The sequence below is a fragment of the Camelus bactrianus genome, chromosome 16 (assembly GCF_048773025.1).
Source record: "Camelus bactrianus isolate YW-2024 breed Bactrian camel chromosome 16, ASM4877302v1, whole genome shotgun sequence".
In the NCBI taxonomy this organism is placed as follows: Eukaryota; Metazoa; Chordata; class Mammalia; order Artiodactyla; family Camelidae; genus Camelus; species Camelus bactrianus.
The window spans coordinates 30,846,195-30,861,666 of NC_133554.1; the positions used below are offsets into that span (position 1 = coordinate 30,846,195).

Below are 15,472 nucleotides of genomic sequence, written 5' to 3' on the forward strand. Positions count from 1 at the left end.
AGTGTCTAAATAGACATCTCTGCCGGTCATGACTGGGGGTGCTACTGGCATCTAGTGGATAAAAGACAAGGATGTTGCTAAACATTCTATAATGCACAGGGCAGCCCCCCCACAACAATTATCCAGTCCAAAAATGCCAATAATGCTGAGGTTGATAAATCCTCTTCTAGAGGCTGAACAAGACAATTTTCTACAGGCTTGGGGTTTGCATTCTAGTGGAAGAGACAAACAAGGAAACACATATAATCTCAATATCTCTGTTACTGATAAAGAGAAAGAAAAAAAGAGAATCATAAAGGGAGAGTGCAGGAGCAGGGTAAGTGTTCTTTTATATCCGAAGGGGGTGGAGGCCGGGGGCTGGCTCTCCAAAGGGGTCTCTCCATGAGCAGACCAAGTCCTATGAACATCTGGGGAAAGAGCATTCCAAAATGAGTGAACAAACAACAAAGGGAAAACCTCCTGAGATGGGAATGAACTTGAAGTGTTAGAGAACTGGTAAACAAACAAACAAAAATACAAGGGCAGCTAGAACAGGGTGAGGAGAGGAGTGGGAGGAGATGAAACCTGCGCCTTACAGGCCATGCTCCAAATCCAGAAGTAGGATCCTTCTCCACCCAGTATGCCTAGAATACCAAAGAAGTCTAAACAAGCCAACAGCTTCACACACCCAAAGTAAGTAAGTTCCGTCAGTTCTCAGTCATAAATCCCACAGACTGTACCTGATCTCTTGTTGGCTTGAGTACAGCTAGGGACCTCGGCACTAACTGGAAGCCTTCCAGGGTTGAACGTCACCTGACGGTAATCTGCCTACCTGTCCACCTGCCCTTCAACTTTTCTCCTGAAAAGCGGGGCAGTACAGGGAAGCGCGAGCTCAGGACCACGGTGGCATAATGGCACCCAGTTCCTAAGTCACAGAAGCCCACATGGGAGAGCAGAGCCAGGAGCTCCCTCAGAGCACTCACATGCCACTGCAGGGCACTAACGAACGGCAGGAGCCAAACAGGTTCCTAGAATGACGTGGAAACTGATGTCAGCACAGAACTATGAGCACGCCCCCATGTGTCCTAGGGCAGGCTACACTAGAAGGTTTCCACCAAAGCATTTCTGGTTTCTCTAAAATGTAAGAAAACAGACTAGAAAAACTTTCTTGTTATACACATTTAACCACCCTCCCTTCACAAAAAGGCTTTATATACGCTGAAAATAATCCACAGACCTCTTCTCTCAATGGAAAAGGTACTGCCTCCCCCATGAAATTCAGTTCAGCCAAACCTCTGGTGAAACAGATTTCTACCATGCGGAGAAACTGAATTAATTAAAATTCCAAGGTTACTCCACAAAGGGAAAAAAATATCACTTTTCCAACTGCAGACATTTTCCATCGTGGAAATTCAACTATGTAGCAAATCTGATTGATTCAACAAGTAACAAAAAAAAATTACAGGCACACCATGATTATTTAAACTGAAAATCTTAGGACTTCTTAAACCTGGAAGTTTTACTCTTTACATCAATGATTTTTCACTGTTACAAGCAGCGTGCAATTCTGGAAGAGGAAAGAATGGAGGCAGAAGAAAGATACGTAAATCTGATAAAATCCTTTCAAATATAATTTGAAAGGACATAATAAGAACATAGCATCCATCCCAAAATGCAGCTTTCCCCCTAATATGACTCTTTCCTTTTGTCCCAGATTATTTTTCAAAAGCCCTAAAAACATAAACTCAGAAACCTACATATTCATAGACCACTTGATGTGGTAAATACTAGGTACCATCCGTTATTATTCCTAGATATGGGGCAACCCAGAAGCCAAGTCCTGGCATCTAAACTGATGACAAATCAATGAGAGGCTTACTCTCATGTTCAATTAAATAACCACAGCTGTGAAGAATGGCTTCATTAAAAAGACGACTAGAGAGAACTAGCAAGAACAACTGTAAATACAATGTCTGAAAATCATCCTAAACAGAGACCAGGGAACGACCTTATCAAACATCCCCAGCTTCTACCACATCCCTCAAAGCAAGGAGAAAACCCTGTTATCCTGAAAGCACCGAAGCACTGGTCAGGTGGGGGACCATGTACAGAAAATAGTCAACTGCAACAAATCAGTAATAGTTCAAAGTGCTACAGCGCTTTAAACATGGCCAGTGATCAACAATCAATAAGACAATAACACTTTAGACTTAGCCCTGTTTTTGTGACTTCATTCACCAAAACTGTTTCAATTAATCTTGTACAAATCTTTTAGAGCTGTTTCAATAGAGCTGTTTATCTCAGAATGTAACTCAGCTCTCAGACAGAGCCAACAAGGCTTCCTCAGGCTGTAGTATACCTAATATCAGCCCCAAGACTTCCAACCACGGAGCACGAGGGCACTACTGCACCTGGCCTCTGCAACATTACCAAGGTGGGGACTATTTGGCCCCTGATCTCCAAGCGATTCACAGCAACCAAGGAGCAGCTGCAAACACCACATTTCCGACGCTTTACATCCTGACAGTAAAAGATACAGCCATTTTTCCCTCCCAGGCCTAGGGATCTATAATATAAAAAGAAGAGAATGTCAATTAAAAGAAAAGGTGGGGGGGTAGAGCTCAGTGGTAGAGTACCTGCTTAGCATGCACGAGGACCTGTGTTCTATTCCAAGTACCTCCATTAAAACAAACAAACAAACCTAACTACCCACCCCCTCAAAAAAACCAAAAACAAAAAAAAAGAGGAGAATGTGCCTACTCATATTGTCAAAGTTAAAAACAAACTTCAAATCACAGTGCTTTAACATCTCCAAAAATGATGCTGCAAAATCTAAGGCAGATAATTAGTAAATCTCTTTTTAAAGCTTGAGTCAATTTTCCATTAAAAAAAAAATACCCAGATTCCTAGATTTGGACAGAGAAATGATGCACAGAGTAGCTCAATGTTCATAACTAATATTTCCTCCCCACCCACACACCCCAGGAACCAGTGGGTTTAGAAATGTTGGCTAAAAACATGGAGTCACACAAGGCCAAATTATTACCATCAGCCAGCATTTAACTAGAGAAGAGAGGACTTAATCAGATGAAGGACACACATTCTAATTTAGAAATCCAGACCAAAGCTAGACAGACTAAAACACAGTCTGAATACAAAAGCAATATTAGAGGAAGCCTAAGGAGTCTGCCTTGGAGATGCAGGAGAGCAATAAACGGTTTAGAAGACCCTTCTAAAACAGGGCTTCCAAACTTGCCTCAAGATAAGACCACATCCTCGGGCATTTGTTTTAAAAACAAACAAACACAAAAAAGATTTCTAGGTCATAATCCAGACCTACTAAAGTCAAAAATTTTCCAGGAGAAAGATCTGGGAATCTATATATCCAACGAGCACCTTAAGTAATCCTTGGTGTCAAGGAAGCCTGGAAAACACTGTTCTAAAGGAGTATTAGTAATCAGCCATGCGGACGCTACGTGAATGGGTATCAGCAAAGAAAAGCTGATGCATAAGCTGGTTAAATATGAATATGTTGCATGCATTTATTTATCAGTGTTCCTTCATAAAACACCATTAAAATTACAGCAAAGGGGTTTTTTAAATTTGAAGTATTTCAAAGTATTGTAAAATTTTCAATGTTGTGTTACTTTCTGGTGTACAGCGTAATGATTCAGTTAATATATATTCTTTTTCATTATAGGCTATGATAAGATATTGAATATAGTTCTGTGCTATATGGTAGGACCTTGTTTATCTATTTTATATATAGTAGTTTGTATCTGTTAATCCCCAAATCCTAATTTAACCCACCCTCTCCTTTCCCCTTTGGTAACCATAAGCTTGTTTTCTATGTCTGTGAGTCTCTTTCTGTTTTTTAAATAAGTTCATTTGTATCATTTTTTTAGATTCCACATATAAGTGATATATGGTTTTTGCCTTTCTGTCTGACTTCACTTAGTAAGGTAATCTAGGTCCATCCATGTTGCTGCAAATGGCATTTCATTCTTTTTTATGGCTGAACAGTATTCCATTATATACATATACCACGTCCTCACAAAAGGATTTTCTTAAGGCATAAACTTAAAACATACACACATATACACACACACACAAAATGGGAAAGGAGACAACAGCATAAAGAGAGATGTCAACAAAATTTGGAAGCTAGAAAGCAGATGCACTGGTGATAAATAACTTCACAGAAAGGAAAACGCTATATGCTTGCAGTGGAAAGAAGCAAGCAGATTCTTATCAAAGAATCTTAGAAAAGGCTCAGATACTGGAGGCACCTGGTAGCTCTGGAGGAGGGAGTGTAGGAGGGGCTAAAACAGAATTGGTCGAAAGTCTGTATAAGAAATTAGATTCCTCTATCCCCTCTGTCCCCTCCCCCATGGCGCCTGGCAGATGGGAGAAGTTGAACAAGAGGGTCTCTGAACCAAGTGAACAGTCATAGCAATGGGCAGCAGTGCAAAATGAAAACAGGGGGATCAAGTTAAAGTCTAAGTTTTACTCAACAATGAGACTTGTCCCCGACCCCCAGCTCTCTTCTCCCACTTGTCTCCCAAAATACCTGCAGCTGGACTTATACTCTCCAGGCAAAAGAATGGAGGAGTCCTCTCTGAGGAAAGTAACCAGTGCCAATTCACCCTAAAATGCTGCCCACACTTGATAAGCCAGGGCTCCACACTCAGCTTTTTAATGCCTCATCCTTAAAAATGAACAGATAGCCAAGAATTTTCAGACATTTCAAGAAAACCTCTAACATGAAAGATAGGAATCAAAGTAAATAATCAAAACAGAATTCCTGATAACATGCAAAATACATAAAATTCCAAGAAACTTTCTTGCAAATAAAAAGAATTGATAGCAAATAAGAAAAAAAAAAAATTGGAGGACCAGTCTAGGAGTTTCACCATCTGGATATCAGGGGTTCCCAGAAAGAGGGAAGAGAGAAAAATTATCAGAGAGAGAATAAGAGATATCATACAAGAAAAATTTCCAGGACAGATAGAAATAAGCTTCAGACAGAAAAGATCCACTGAATGTCATGCCTTTAAATTCTAATATCCACCCCAAGGTACATCATTGTATTTTAGAATATCAGAGATAAAGACAAGACCCTAAAATCTTTCAGAGAAAAAACAGATCCCACACAAAAAATCCACAAGCAGAATACCATTAAACTTCACAATACCATTACTGAAAGTTAGAAGACCACAAAGCAAGTCTTAAAATTTCCAAAGAAGTATGATCCCCAACATAATATTTTATATCCCAACTACCAACCAGTGTGAGGATAGAAAAAAGATGATTCAGATATACAAAGCCTCAAAAAATGCACCCCCTCCTATGGATCCTTTTTCGCAACGCCTCTGGAAGAGGCTCCACTAATGTGAATGTTCTGAAAAGAGGTATTTCCATTCGAGTTTAGGGATGAATTAATGATTGATACTCCAGTAAATTAAGCAAAGCAAAGAAAAAAGGCTATTATATTTAGGGGGAAAAGTGTAAGGAAGGAAATGTAATCATAGTACACAGTCATTTTATTGGATCCTAATATTTTTTTCTTCTTTTGATAATATTCACCTTCTGGACTCTTGGTAGAGGAGGGAGGTTGTGGTTGAAATTCCACCAACACAAGTCACTCACTCAAGATCTGGAAAGATGGAAGAAAGTAGATGCTATTATTGATCTTCCAGTAGCAACGAGCAGTTGTGTGGCCTCTGACAGATGACAGTCACGTGGTTTGCAGCAGTTTTCAATATTCTGCAAATTGCCTGCTTTGGTGTTTAAGGCAGCCGAGATTATTAAAGACTGAAGTTTCCTACAAGCCCTGTACAATCCCTGCGATGTGGCTTTCCCTGAGCTATGCTTCCATGGCCTTCCAATCGTTTGGTAATCCTTGTAATATCCAGAATGGCTTGTTTTTCAGATTGAATCCTGATATATAACACAAAAAGACACAAACTACTGATTTAATCAAGACTGTGATCTATCTGTACTGGGCAGACAGCAGGAAGGGTTCAGGGTGGCTAGCAGCATAAGAATGTAAAATTCAGTGTCCATAATAGAAATTCAATAGGTAAGATAAGATCTAAGAATGGGCAAATAAGAAATAACAGTACACTGCGTAAAAACATGAAGGTAATACACAGCAGAAAAAAATGCTAAAAGTATTAAAAATGAGGACAAACAAGGAGAAATGGAGCAGCTTTTTTGGGGGGGTGGGTAATTAGGTTTATTTATTTATTTTTAATTTTTTGTTTTTTAATGAAGGGATTTAATGGGGATTGAATCCAGTAGGACCTCATGCATGCTAAACATGCACTCTACCACTGAGCTATACCCTCCTCCAGGAGCAGCTTTTTTAATTGTAAGACTCACAGTACTATTTAACTCTTCAAACTATGTATTCTTACCATTTTGATTTTTAAAAATTTAATTACTAACACCCCAAAAATCTAACACTGCATAAACAAAATCAAGCTTCAGATTGACCAAAATTTCAAAAAATAGGATCAATACCGGATCTGTTACCAATGCAGTTAAAGAAAGTAGAAAATCCCAAACAAACCAAAATAATTAAAAGGCTATTATGCTTGATTCAAAAACCTGTGTCTCAGGTTCAGCTCTAATGGAAGCAGGCTGCCTAATGTGACCTGACTCTCTGCCACAGCCTGGGTGTAACCAAACAATGTCCACCACCCCCAGAGCTCACTCAACCACAGGTCAAATATGTCAGGAACTTCCAGGCTGCCATGAAAATTCATGACCAAAATTTAATTGCAAAGGTCAGCACAAAAATAGAGGGCTACATCTTAAAAAAATCAATCATCTTAGCTCCCTTTTTAGGTCTTGTTTTCAATTTAATGCAACTAACAGAAAACCAAAAATAACCAACTTAGAAGTTCTAAGAAACTGTTAATGAGGTAAAAAGACAATTACAAGGTAGGCTGGAATCCAGTTACTGATGACAAAAAATGGCTCTTCTCACACTAGGCTGCTCACAGCTGACAGTACTAGCCCTGGACTTAACATGTGCCTTCCTTCACTTGCACACCCCAAATATAAAAGTAGAAAGCATCTACAGAGAACAATAAGACGAAAGGAAAAATCACAGTCTCCATTAAGAAAAGGCGTGGGTGGGGGGTAGTGGGGGGGGTTTAGCTCAAGGGGCAGAGCGCATGGTCAGCATGTATGAGGTCCTGGGTTCAATCCCCAGTACCTCCATTAAAAAATAATAATAATTAAATAGACCTAATTACCCCCCAAAACAAAACAAAAACCTAAAAGTAAATAAGTAAAATAATAATTAAAAAAAATTTTTTTTAATTAAAGAAAAAGGCTTAGCATGCACGAGGTCCTTGGTTCAATCCCCACTACCTCCATTAAACAAAAAAAAGAAAAGGCCTGAGAGAAAATTTAAGCAGATGCTCCATAAAATGTTGATCTAGACTTCACATGGAGAGACAGACGTGTCATGCCTCATTTCAAAGATAATATATTAAGTCCCAACTCACCACAGATAATCTAATAACAAAGCTGTGACTTTCACTGTCGAGGAGTCTCTTCTCTCTCACCCTAATACCCTTAAGCCATCAGATACACAGATGTGCCTTGCTGAATGCTAGAAAAACCTGTGCATTGTCATTCCTTGATCACTAGTGATGGTCTGCTAAACCAAGAGCCTCCTTTAAGTTATGAAAATGGAGCAAGCTGATCCAATTACACAAGAAAGGTACTAAATCAAACAGGACCATCTGGGCTTTGAGGAAGAGTACTGTGATTTCTGAATAAAAGTTAATACACTTGCAGATAAAAATGTTTTCATATATCCAGAGTTATAATGGCCCTTGGGCTCCTGATTCATTTGTATGTCCAACAAGACTCAGGCATCATATGGCCTAGATGATGAGTGTGACAGAATATTATATTCACTAGTTCATAATAAGAACATCTGTGTTCTCTCTCCAGCCTCAGGAGGCTTACAAAAAAAAAAAAAAGTCAATATTCCCCAGAAGTGAAGAGGTTTTCTGTTTCCTAAATAGTAGGTCTGGCAAACTAACAATCCCATCATCCCCCATAATCTACGAACTGCTCCTCAATAATCTCCAAATCAATCCCCAGGAACCTAAAATTCTAAGTCCTAATCCAGCCACATAAGTTAATTTGCAGGACCTAAAAAAAATCAAGTCTAAAATAACAGGCTTTATCCAGGAGTTCTTTTAGAAAACATATTCCACTGTACAGGCATCAGATTTCTTTATGACATTGATGGTTTTGGCATCAACACTAGTAAACTACTACCTGTGGAAAGAACTGACAAAAAAAAATCTCTACTGTAAAGGCTGAGCTCAAAATCCACTGTGCCATTTATCCATATTTTTGGAGAGCTCACACTCTCTGAAGCCTTGCCCCCTACCTCTCTGCCTCTCACTCCCTAAGCTCCAGACACAAAGGAACTTCCTTCAGTTCTTCAAAATAGTTTTTCCCTCCTCAGGACCTTCACCTATGCCACTTCCTCCACGTAGAACAGTCTTTTGTTCTCCCCTCATCCTTTAGGTTTCAGTCTTAAAAGTCAAGGGACCTTTGGGGGAGGGTATAGCTAAAGTGGTAGAGTGTATGCTTAGCACGCTCAAGGCCCTGGGTTCAATCTCCAGTATCTCCTCTAAAAAAATAAAGAAATGAATAAACCTGATTACCTACCCACTATCAAAAAAAAAAAAAAAAAAAAAAGTCAATGGACCTTCAACCTCAGGTGTGAGGTCTTCTAGCCAAGCATCCACGATTTCATATTGTTGGAACATTCATTGTATCCCTGGGAGTTGCAGCTTTCTGTAAGTTTGCTGTGGCTGATCCAAGAAAGAAGGCATATGCAGATCTCTCCAGAAATTATGATTCCATAAAAGATTTTGAGGAGATGAGGAAGGCTGGTATCTTTCAAAGTGCAAAGTGATCTTGGAACGTAAAGAATTTCTTTGGGTTGAGCTGAGTTCCATGGAAGTTTGTCACTTACCTGCGTTCCTGAACTATCAAACTACGAATTATGAGTATCTGGGTTAGGGAATAGTTTCTCTTGATAAATAAACAATTAACAAAAAAACTTAAGGGACCTTCCCTGACAGCCTGCCTTCCCAATCAACCAGTGCCCCATTAGCTGTCTCCACAGCACTCAGAGCAGGAGTAATTAATTGTTTACTGGTCAGTTTCCCCACTAGACCATAACCACTTGAGAGCAAGAACTGAGTCAGCCTTGTTCACTACTGTATCTCCAGCACCCACCACAGAGCTCAGCACACAGCAGAAGCTTAAAAATACTTGCCAAATAAATGAATAATAGAGCCAAAAAAATCAGCTTCAGCAATTCTACTTATAATTTACCCTACAGATTTAGTCACACATGCAAAGGGCAAATAAAATAACTACATATATATAGTTATTCCCTGGAGCATAGCATGTAAGAGCAAAGGACTGGAAACATTAGAAATATCTACCAGTATAGGACAGGTGCCAACTCTCTCTACTGCTTATATGGAATGACTACCAAAATAAGTTTTTTAAAAACTGCAGATAGTATTAACAGTATGCTATACTTGTTTTTAAAAAATGCAAGAAATATGTATATTTTCTTTATAGGTACACATATCTCTGGCAAGGATCTCAAGAACCTGGTAATAGTATTTGACTCTGGGCAGATGAGCTGGACTGATGAGGAGACAGGGTAGAAAGCAGGCTATTCACTGTATACTCTTTTCCATCTTAATTTTTTTGAGCCATGTGAATGTATTACCTATTTTAAAAATACATAAACTGTGTTAAAGATAGTCCCATCCTTATAAGACAGTGATAGAGGAGTTTAAATCTCTCATACCTGGATCTCTGACAACAAACACACTGCCTACATATAAGCACTGGAAAGGGAGAAGTGGAAAGAAGGAAGTCACTTATCCACAAACCTCGGACAGCTTGTCCCACTGTAGATTTGTATTATTTTAGAAAATTCCTTCCCCCCACCCAATCAACTGTCCCAATCTGGACATATGGACAATGTTTCACAGTCAGAAGGATTATTGGGAGAAAAAAAGAGATTATTTAATTCAGCATTTCTATAAGCACAGGAAGCAGGCTGATGAATTTGTACTGAAGAATTATCATAAATACTGACTAAAAACAAATTACTTTCACTGAGGGGCCTCAATCCAAATACAGCTTAATCTGAATCTGTGAAGTTTCAGAAAACAAACATTTTTTGAAAACCACCTATTAGAATGGGGAGGAAATCTGCACACATTCCTTAGATATACAGATTTGTAAACCTCAAACCCCTGTCAGGAAAAAAAAGACCTGAGACTACATTAAATACAACTCCAATAATCATATTTGTTACCACAATCAAAGCCCTGGACCAGAGTCAAAAACCTCTGGATCTCAACCTGCATATCAGGAACAGAATACTCTGGATTAATGATAGCAGAAGAAAGGTGAATCCAGGGCCACCAAGAATAAGATCTGTTTTGGGGTATCTCCAATGTTACAAGGGCGACTGTCATATACTGCAAGAAATTATCTTCATAATCCATTCCAAGACCTAATGGAGACACAGTTCTCTTCCAATAATTATCCCCTGAAAAACAAAAGGGTATTCACTAAGTAGAACACACTGAAAAGGGCATTTACTAAATAGAATTAAGTATTTACTATAGCTGTACTAAAGTGTTATAACTTTGCCAAGCCAAATTGCAAATTAGAAGCCAATTCCTGGCCCCTCATTTGATAACCTATTTGCCTCCAGGGGCATGTTAAGCCAAAATCTTAAGAGATCTACGACTGACACAGACATCAACAAACTTATCACTTTCCTTCCCTGCTAGCATTGTTTTTCTCCGTAAGTTCTGTTCAGCATTTTTAAAATACCCCTCTATGATAATACTAAGAAGTGCTCATGAGTTTAGCCTACGGCTCCCAGGCTCAAAAGCTTGGGAGTGAGAGCGAAACCAAAAAAAAAGGAAGAAAAAGTCAGAAATACTCTTTCTTCTTCAATGCCTTGGATTTTCAAAGCTAGGCAAAGGCAATGATTCTGCATTTAACCACCAGATGAATAAGAAACAGATTTGAATTTAGAAGAAACATAAAGGAGTGTAAGAACATTCAGTGAAGAGTACCCCCTCTATTTTCTTGCAGAGCAGCTCTGAGGATCTGCCAGTGGACCTCACTGTGACATGGAACACCCCATCTACTCTAATCTGGGCCATATCCCTCAAGAGACCAACAGACAGTCAACCGGAACTCTGCCAACTTCTGCTCGGGAGTTGTGTGAAGAACAGTAGCAACAAGAGCCTACTTTGAGAAGGAGATCAACAATCAGACCCAAGAAGAAAAGAAGTTATTTGGCAGAGGGAAGCATGTTGCCAAAATGTTAGTCACAGCTTCAAGGGCTCAGTTTGTGTTTCTGCAACTATTCTTTGCTTTGACAGAGTCCATTCTTTGGCCCAGGAAACCCAGCTCAGCTTGTCACCCTCCCCATTTGAGGCAGGCAAGAATCCTTTCAATTTGGTGGTATCAAACTGTGACACAGACAAGATGTCCACCAGAGACTGGAAAGGAGGGAAAAAAATTGTGTAATTTGCCATTTTCCACTTAGGGCTGACTCCAGCAGTGCAATGGAAACACACGACAGGAGAGGAAAAACGGAAAAGCATTATGTGAAAGAAGCAGGTTATACCAAAAGTCAGCCCAGAGAGCAGATCCTCCACAACTGATCTCAAAACCTCCTTTAAAACAAACCAAAAAGACACACTGTAGGTTGAAATGAGAAAAAAATATTAAGCAAGTTTTTTATCCCCAAATAAGCATACAAATGGGTTACATCCTGATAAACCCATCGTAAACTGAAAATACCGTTAGGTCGAAAACACATTTAATACACTTAACCTACCCAGCATCATAGCTTAGCCTGGCCTACCTTAAGTGTGCTCAGAACACTTATATTAGCCTACAGCTGGGCAAAACCATCTAAGTGAGAGCCTATTTTATAGCAAAGTGTTGAATATCTCATGTAATTTACTGAATACTGTCCTGAAAGTGAAAAACAGAATGGTTGTATGGGCACAGAAGGGTTGTTAAGTATATCGTTTGTTTCCCCTCATGATTGCGAAGCTGACCAGGAGCTGTGGCTGTCTACCACTGCCCAGCATCACGAGAGAGTATTATACCAAATGTCGATAGCCCGGGAAAAGATAAAAATTAAAAAACTGAAGTACAGTTCCTACTGAATGAATATCACTTACACACCGTCGTGAAGTTGAAAAATCCTAAGTCAAATCATGGTAAGTCACAGACCGTCTGTATACACTTCCTACCTGCAGCTCTTCCTGGGGCTGGTATTAAAACTTTGGTCTGCTGAAACAGCCTGAACCAGCAGCCTGTGATTTTTTGAATTACTTCAGAGCAAAAGGAACACAGATTCAAGTACACCAGGTTACTCTTCCAATCAAAGAGCTCAAGAAGTCAAAAAAGAACATCTGACAATTTCCTCAATAGGAACAGGAATCCTCTCTTTCCTTCTTAAAAGTGACCAGTAAAACCTGAAAACTCTGTAGTTTAAACACCTTCCACTTTCCCCTGCATTTCACTTTTGTGCTGACATCACCTAACTAATCAGTACCAATTAAGGTAAACAACACTATTGATACCAAGTGTGAAGTAGAATTAGAAACTGCCCCCTCTTAAGCAAATCCACGTCAGACTTCAGAAATGCCAAGACTTCAAGAACACTTCTAAGCTAAACAAGATCACTTACAGGCAAATGTTTAGAGCATTATGCCCAAAGAAAAAGCCAGAACAGTCAAGATGTCACAGGATTAACAATAAAGAAGCTAAAACTGTCCCCAAGCACCCTGGTACCCACTAACTGGCAACAGGGCCAAAGTAACTGGAGCAAAGCAAAAGGCTCAAGTGTCTAAAACACTATTTTTCAGTGAATTCTCAAAGAGTTCATGGGGAAAGTGTTTGTCAAGAGTAAAATATTCTTGTGGCTAGAAAACAAAATATAGCATTCTTCCACATTCTCCATCAACTGACCTCATTCATTCCCATTTCTAACTTCCCCATCTCTGTCTTGATGGCAGCCAATACAATGTAACACAATAATATTAAATTTTTGGCTACTAAAAGTTGACATTGAGCAAAGTTTAAAAATTGACCTGTATCAAATCAAAACCAACTCTTCCCTGGCGGAAAAAAAAATGCACAAAGTTGAGAGGAAGAAACTGAGAGGAGGTGTCTTGTAAATATCAGTATCTCAATCTTGTTTTCAAGATCGCTTCTTTGCATCCACTTTAACGATCCCACTTGGTTAACACAATCTTTGAGAGGCAGAGAGGGATCATACCTGCATTTCTAAGGGGGAAAAAATGAGACAGTTTAATGATTTGCCTCAAAGTCACTTACTAAATCCATAGGTGGGCCAGAACAACTCCTATTTCCTGAAATTATCTTCTGGTTTGTAAAAGAAGAAAAAAGTCACCAAAAACATGCAGTTAAGTCGTTCAGAACCTGAAATGTAAGGCAAAAACAACAGCCTGAAAAAAAAAGGTGGATCCTGGGGGGCCCAAAGCCGTAACAGATCATTCAAATTCCTTTGAAAAATATGAATTCCAGTACACACCAGCTTCTTCCAGCTCCTTACCCCAGTGTTATCTTTAAAGACTCTTCCTTCCTGATCAGTAAACTCAACAACACACACTGCTCACGTTAAACACTTTTAAGATTTCCGTCTTCCCTCACGTCACACCACTCCAATCTGAATCCTCAATGGCAGGTTGCTCCCATGCGAACTTCAACATTTCTCAATACAACCTTTAACTCAATTCTGATTTCTTCTCAACTAACGCTCTGAAGATTCCCTCCAGTGTGAGCAATTTCCGCAGTTATCTATTCAACCATTGGTTTTCACTCATCAATCCCCAAAATGTCACAGTGCCGTCCTCACCCAAAGCTTCCTGTTAATTACCTGTTTCCAACAGGTCCTCCCTCCCCACCCCCGTTTTTGCGCACGACTACCTCGCTCCTCACTCAGAGTGCCGCCTTACTCACCTTACCCAATCCTTGAGGATCCCTTATTTTCTCTCAATAACCTTCCTCCCCATTTCAGTCAGCCCTCGCCCCACACCAATTCCCGATCACTCCTCCCTACTTAAGATTCCCCACGCCCCCTCTTCTCTAGGTTATTCAGACCCAGCCCCCAGCCCCCTCCCGTCAGGCCCCGCCCCCAGGACCCCTCTCTTCCACAGGCCCCTCCTCCAGTGCCCCCCTCTCTCCCAAGCCCCGCCCCAATCCCCCCATCCCCGGCTCTCCCTCCCATTCGGTCCGCAGGTCATCTCAGCGACGGACCAGCCTCCCCGGCGTCTTTCCGACCTGGCCGCAGCGGCTCCGGGAGCGAATCCTCCGCCACCTCCGCTCCGGCTTCGTCCCGTCCTGCTCGCCCCCCGGCAAGCTCCCTTTCTCGCCGCCGCCGCCCCTTTTGCCAACCCGGAAATGGATCTGCTCCCACCGTCCCCAGCGTCCGCGAACAAAATGGAGGAGGGGGAAAAAGAAGGAGGGAGCAGAAAGCGAAGAGACGCTACACGCATGCGTCCCTGGAAAGCCCGCCCCCTGCCGGCGCACGTAAAGGCGGAAGCGGTCTGGTGGCCGCCATCTTGGGAAGGTCGCAAGAATTTCTTGCCAGCCAAAAGCGGAGTTTGCAACTTTGGCTGCAGTTGGAATCACCTGGGAAGACCTGAATAAAGATACCTGATTTCCACCCCCAGAGATTCTAATTTAATTGGTCTAGGGTACGGCTAGGCATTGGAACTTTTAAAATTATTCAGGTGGTTCTAACGTTGCTGAGGTGGAGGATCACTGAAAGTCTTGACTCTTTTTTCATCTTTATTCCGCGTGCGCGCGCACGCACACACACAGCCACACGCACACGCACACACCATAAATATCCTTTCCTAATTTCGAGGTAACGAAGAACCTGCCCCAGTCAACCTTGCAAGGTCTCAGTAGTCAAGCTCCAGTTGTCATGGTGACAGAGAAGCAAGCTCTGCTAACAAGTCATTGTTAACGTCATCTTAGCCGCCCGACCCGCAGACTCGTGAACATCCGTCTCCTTTTTCTCTGGCCAGGGATGGGGGATGGTGCTGCGGACTCTTCTAGCTGCTTGGGGCACGGAAAGGAATCCTGTGCCTTTCCTGGTGTGGCTGCTGTTGACTCCGTCCCAGCTGTGTAAGGATCTCTCCCTAGTCCACCTACGAAAGTGCTTTTCTAGTGCAGTCAACCCCATTGCCTTATATCCTCAAAATGTTCTTTGGGTCTCTCCATCATCATTTTTAAAAGCTGAATCCGAAGTAAGGGGGAAGAATTGGGACTTAGTTCTCATTACTTACTAACTGCATGCCCTTGGGCCTCAGCTACTCTATCTGTAAAACGGGTCTAACAGTACCTGTCCCAA

At 40.9% G+C, this 15,472-nt stretch overlaps 1 protein-coding gene across 6 annotated transcripts in view; it reads right to left on the reverse strand.

The window, feature by feature from the left end:
• WIPF2 (WAS/WASL interacting protein family member 2) overlaps nucleotides 1-15,179 on the reverse strand; it is a 40,797-nt gene extending 25,618 nt beyond the window's left edge. The window contains exons 1-2 of one of the 6 annotated variants that reach the window (XM_045520722.2): nucleotides 14,395-15,172; nucleotides 5,566-5,635 (exon numbers count right to left, since the gene is read on the reverse strand). The gene's annotated coding sequence lies outside the window, so the exon portion shown is untranslated. Of the gene's footprint in view, nucleotides 1-5,565; nucleotides 5,636-13,428; nucleotides 13,534-14,073; nucleotides 14,188-14,394 lie in introns of those variants that run through there. The other 5 variants (XM_045520721.2, XM_010960450.3, XM_074342876.1 and 2 more) reach the window with 5 other exon arrangements.
• Between the last annotated feature and the right edge of the window lie 293 nt (nucleotides 15,180-15,472).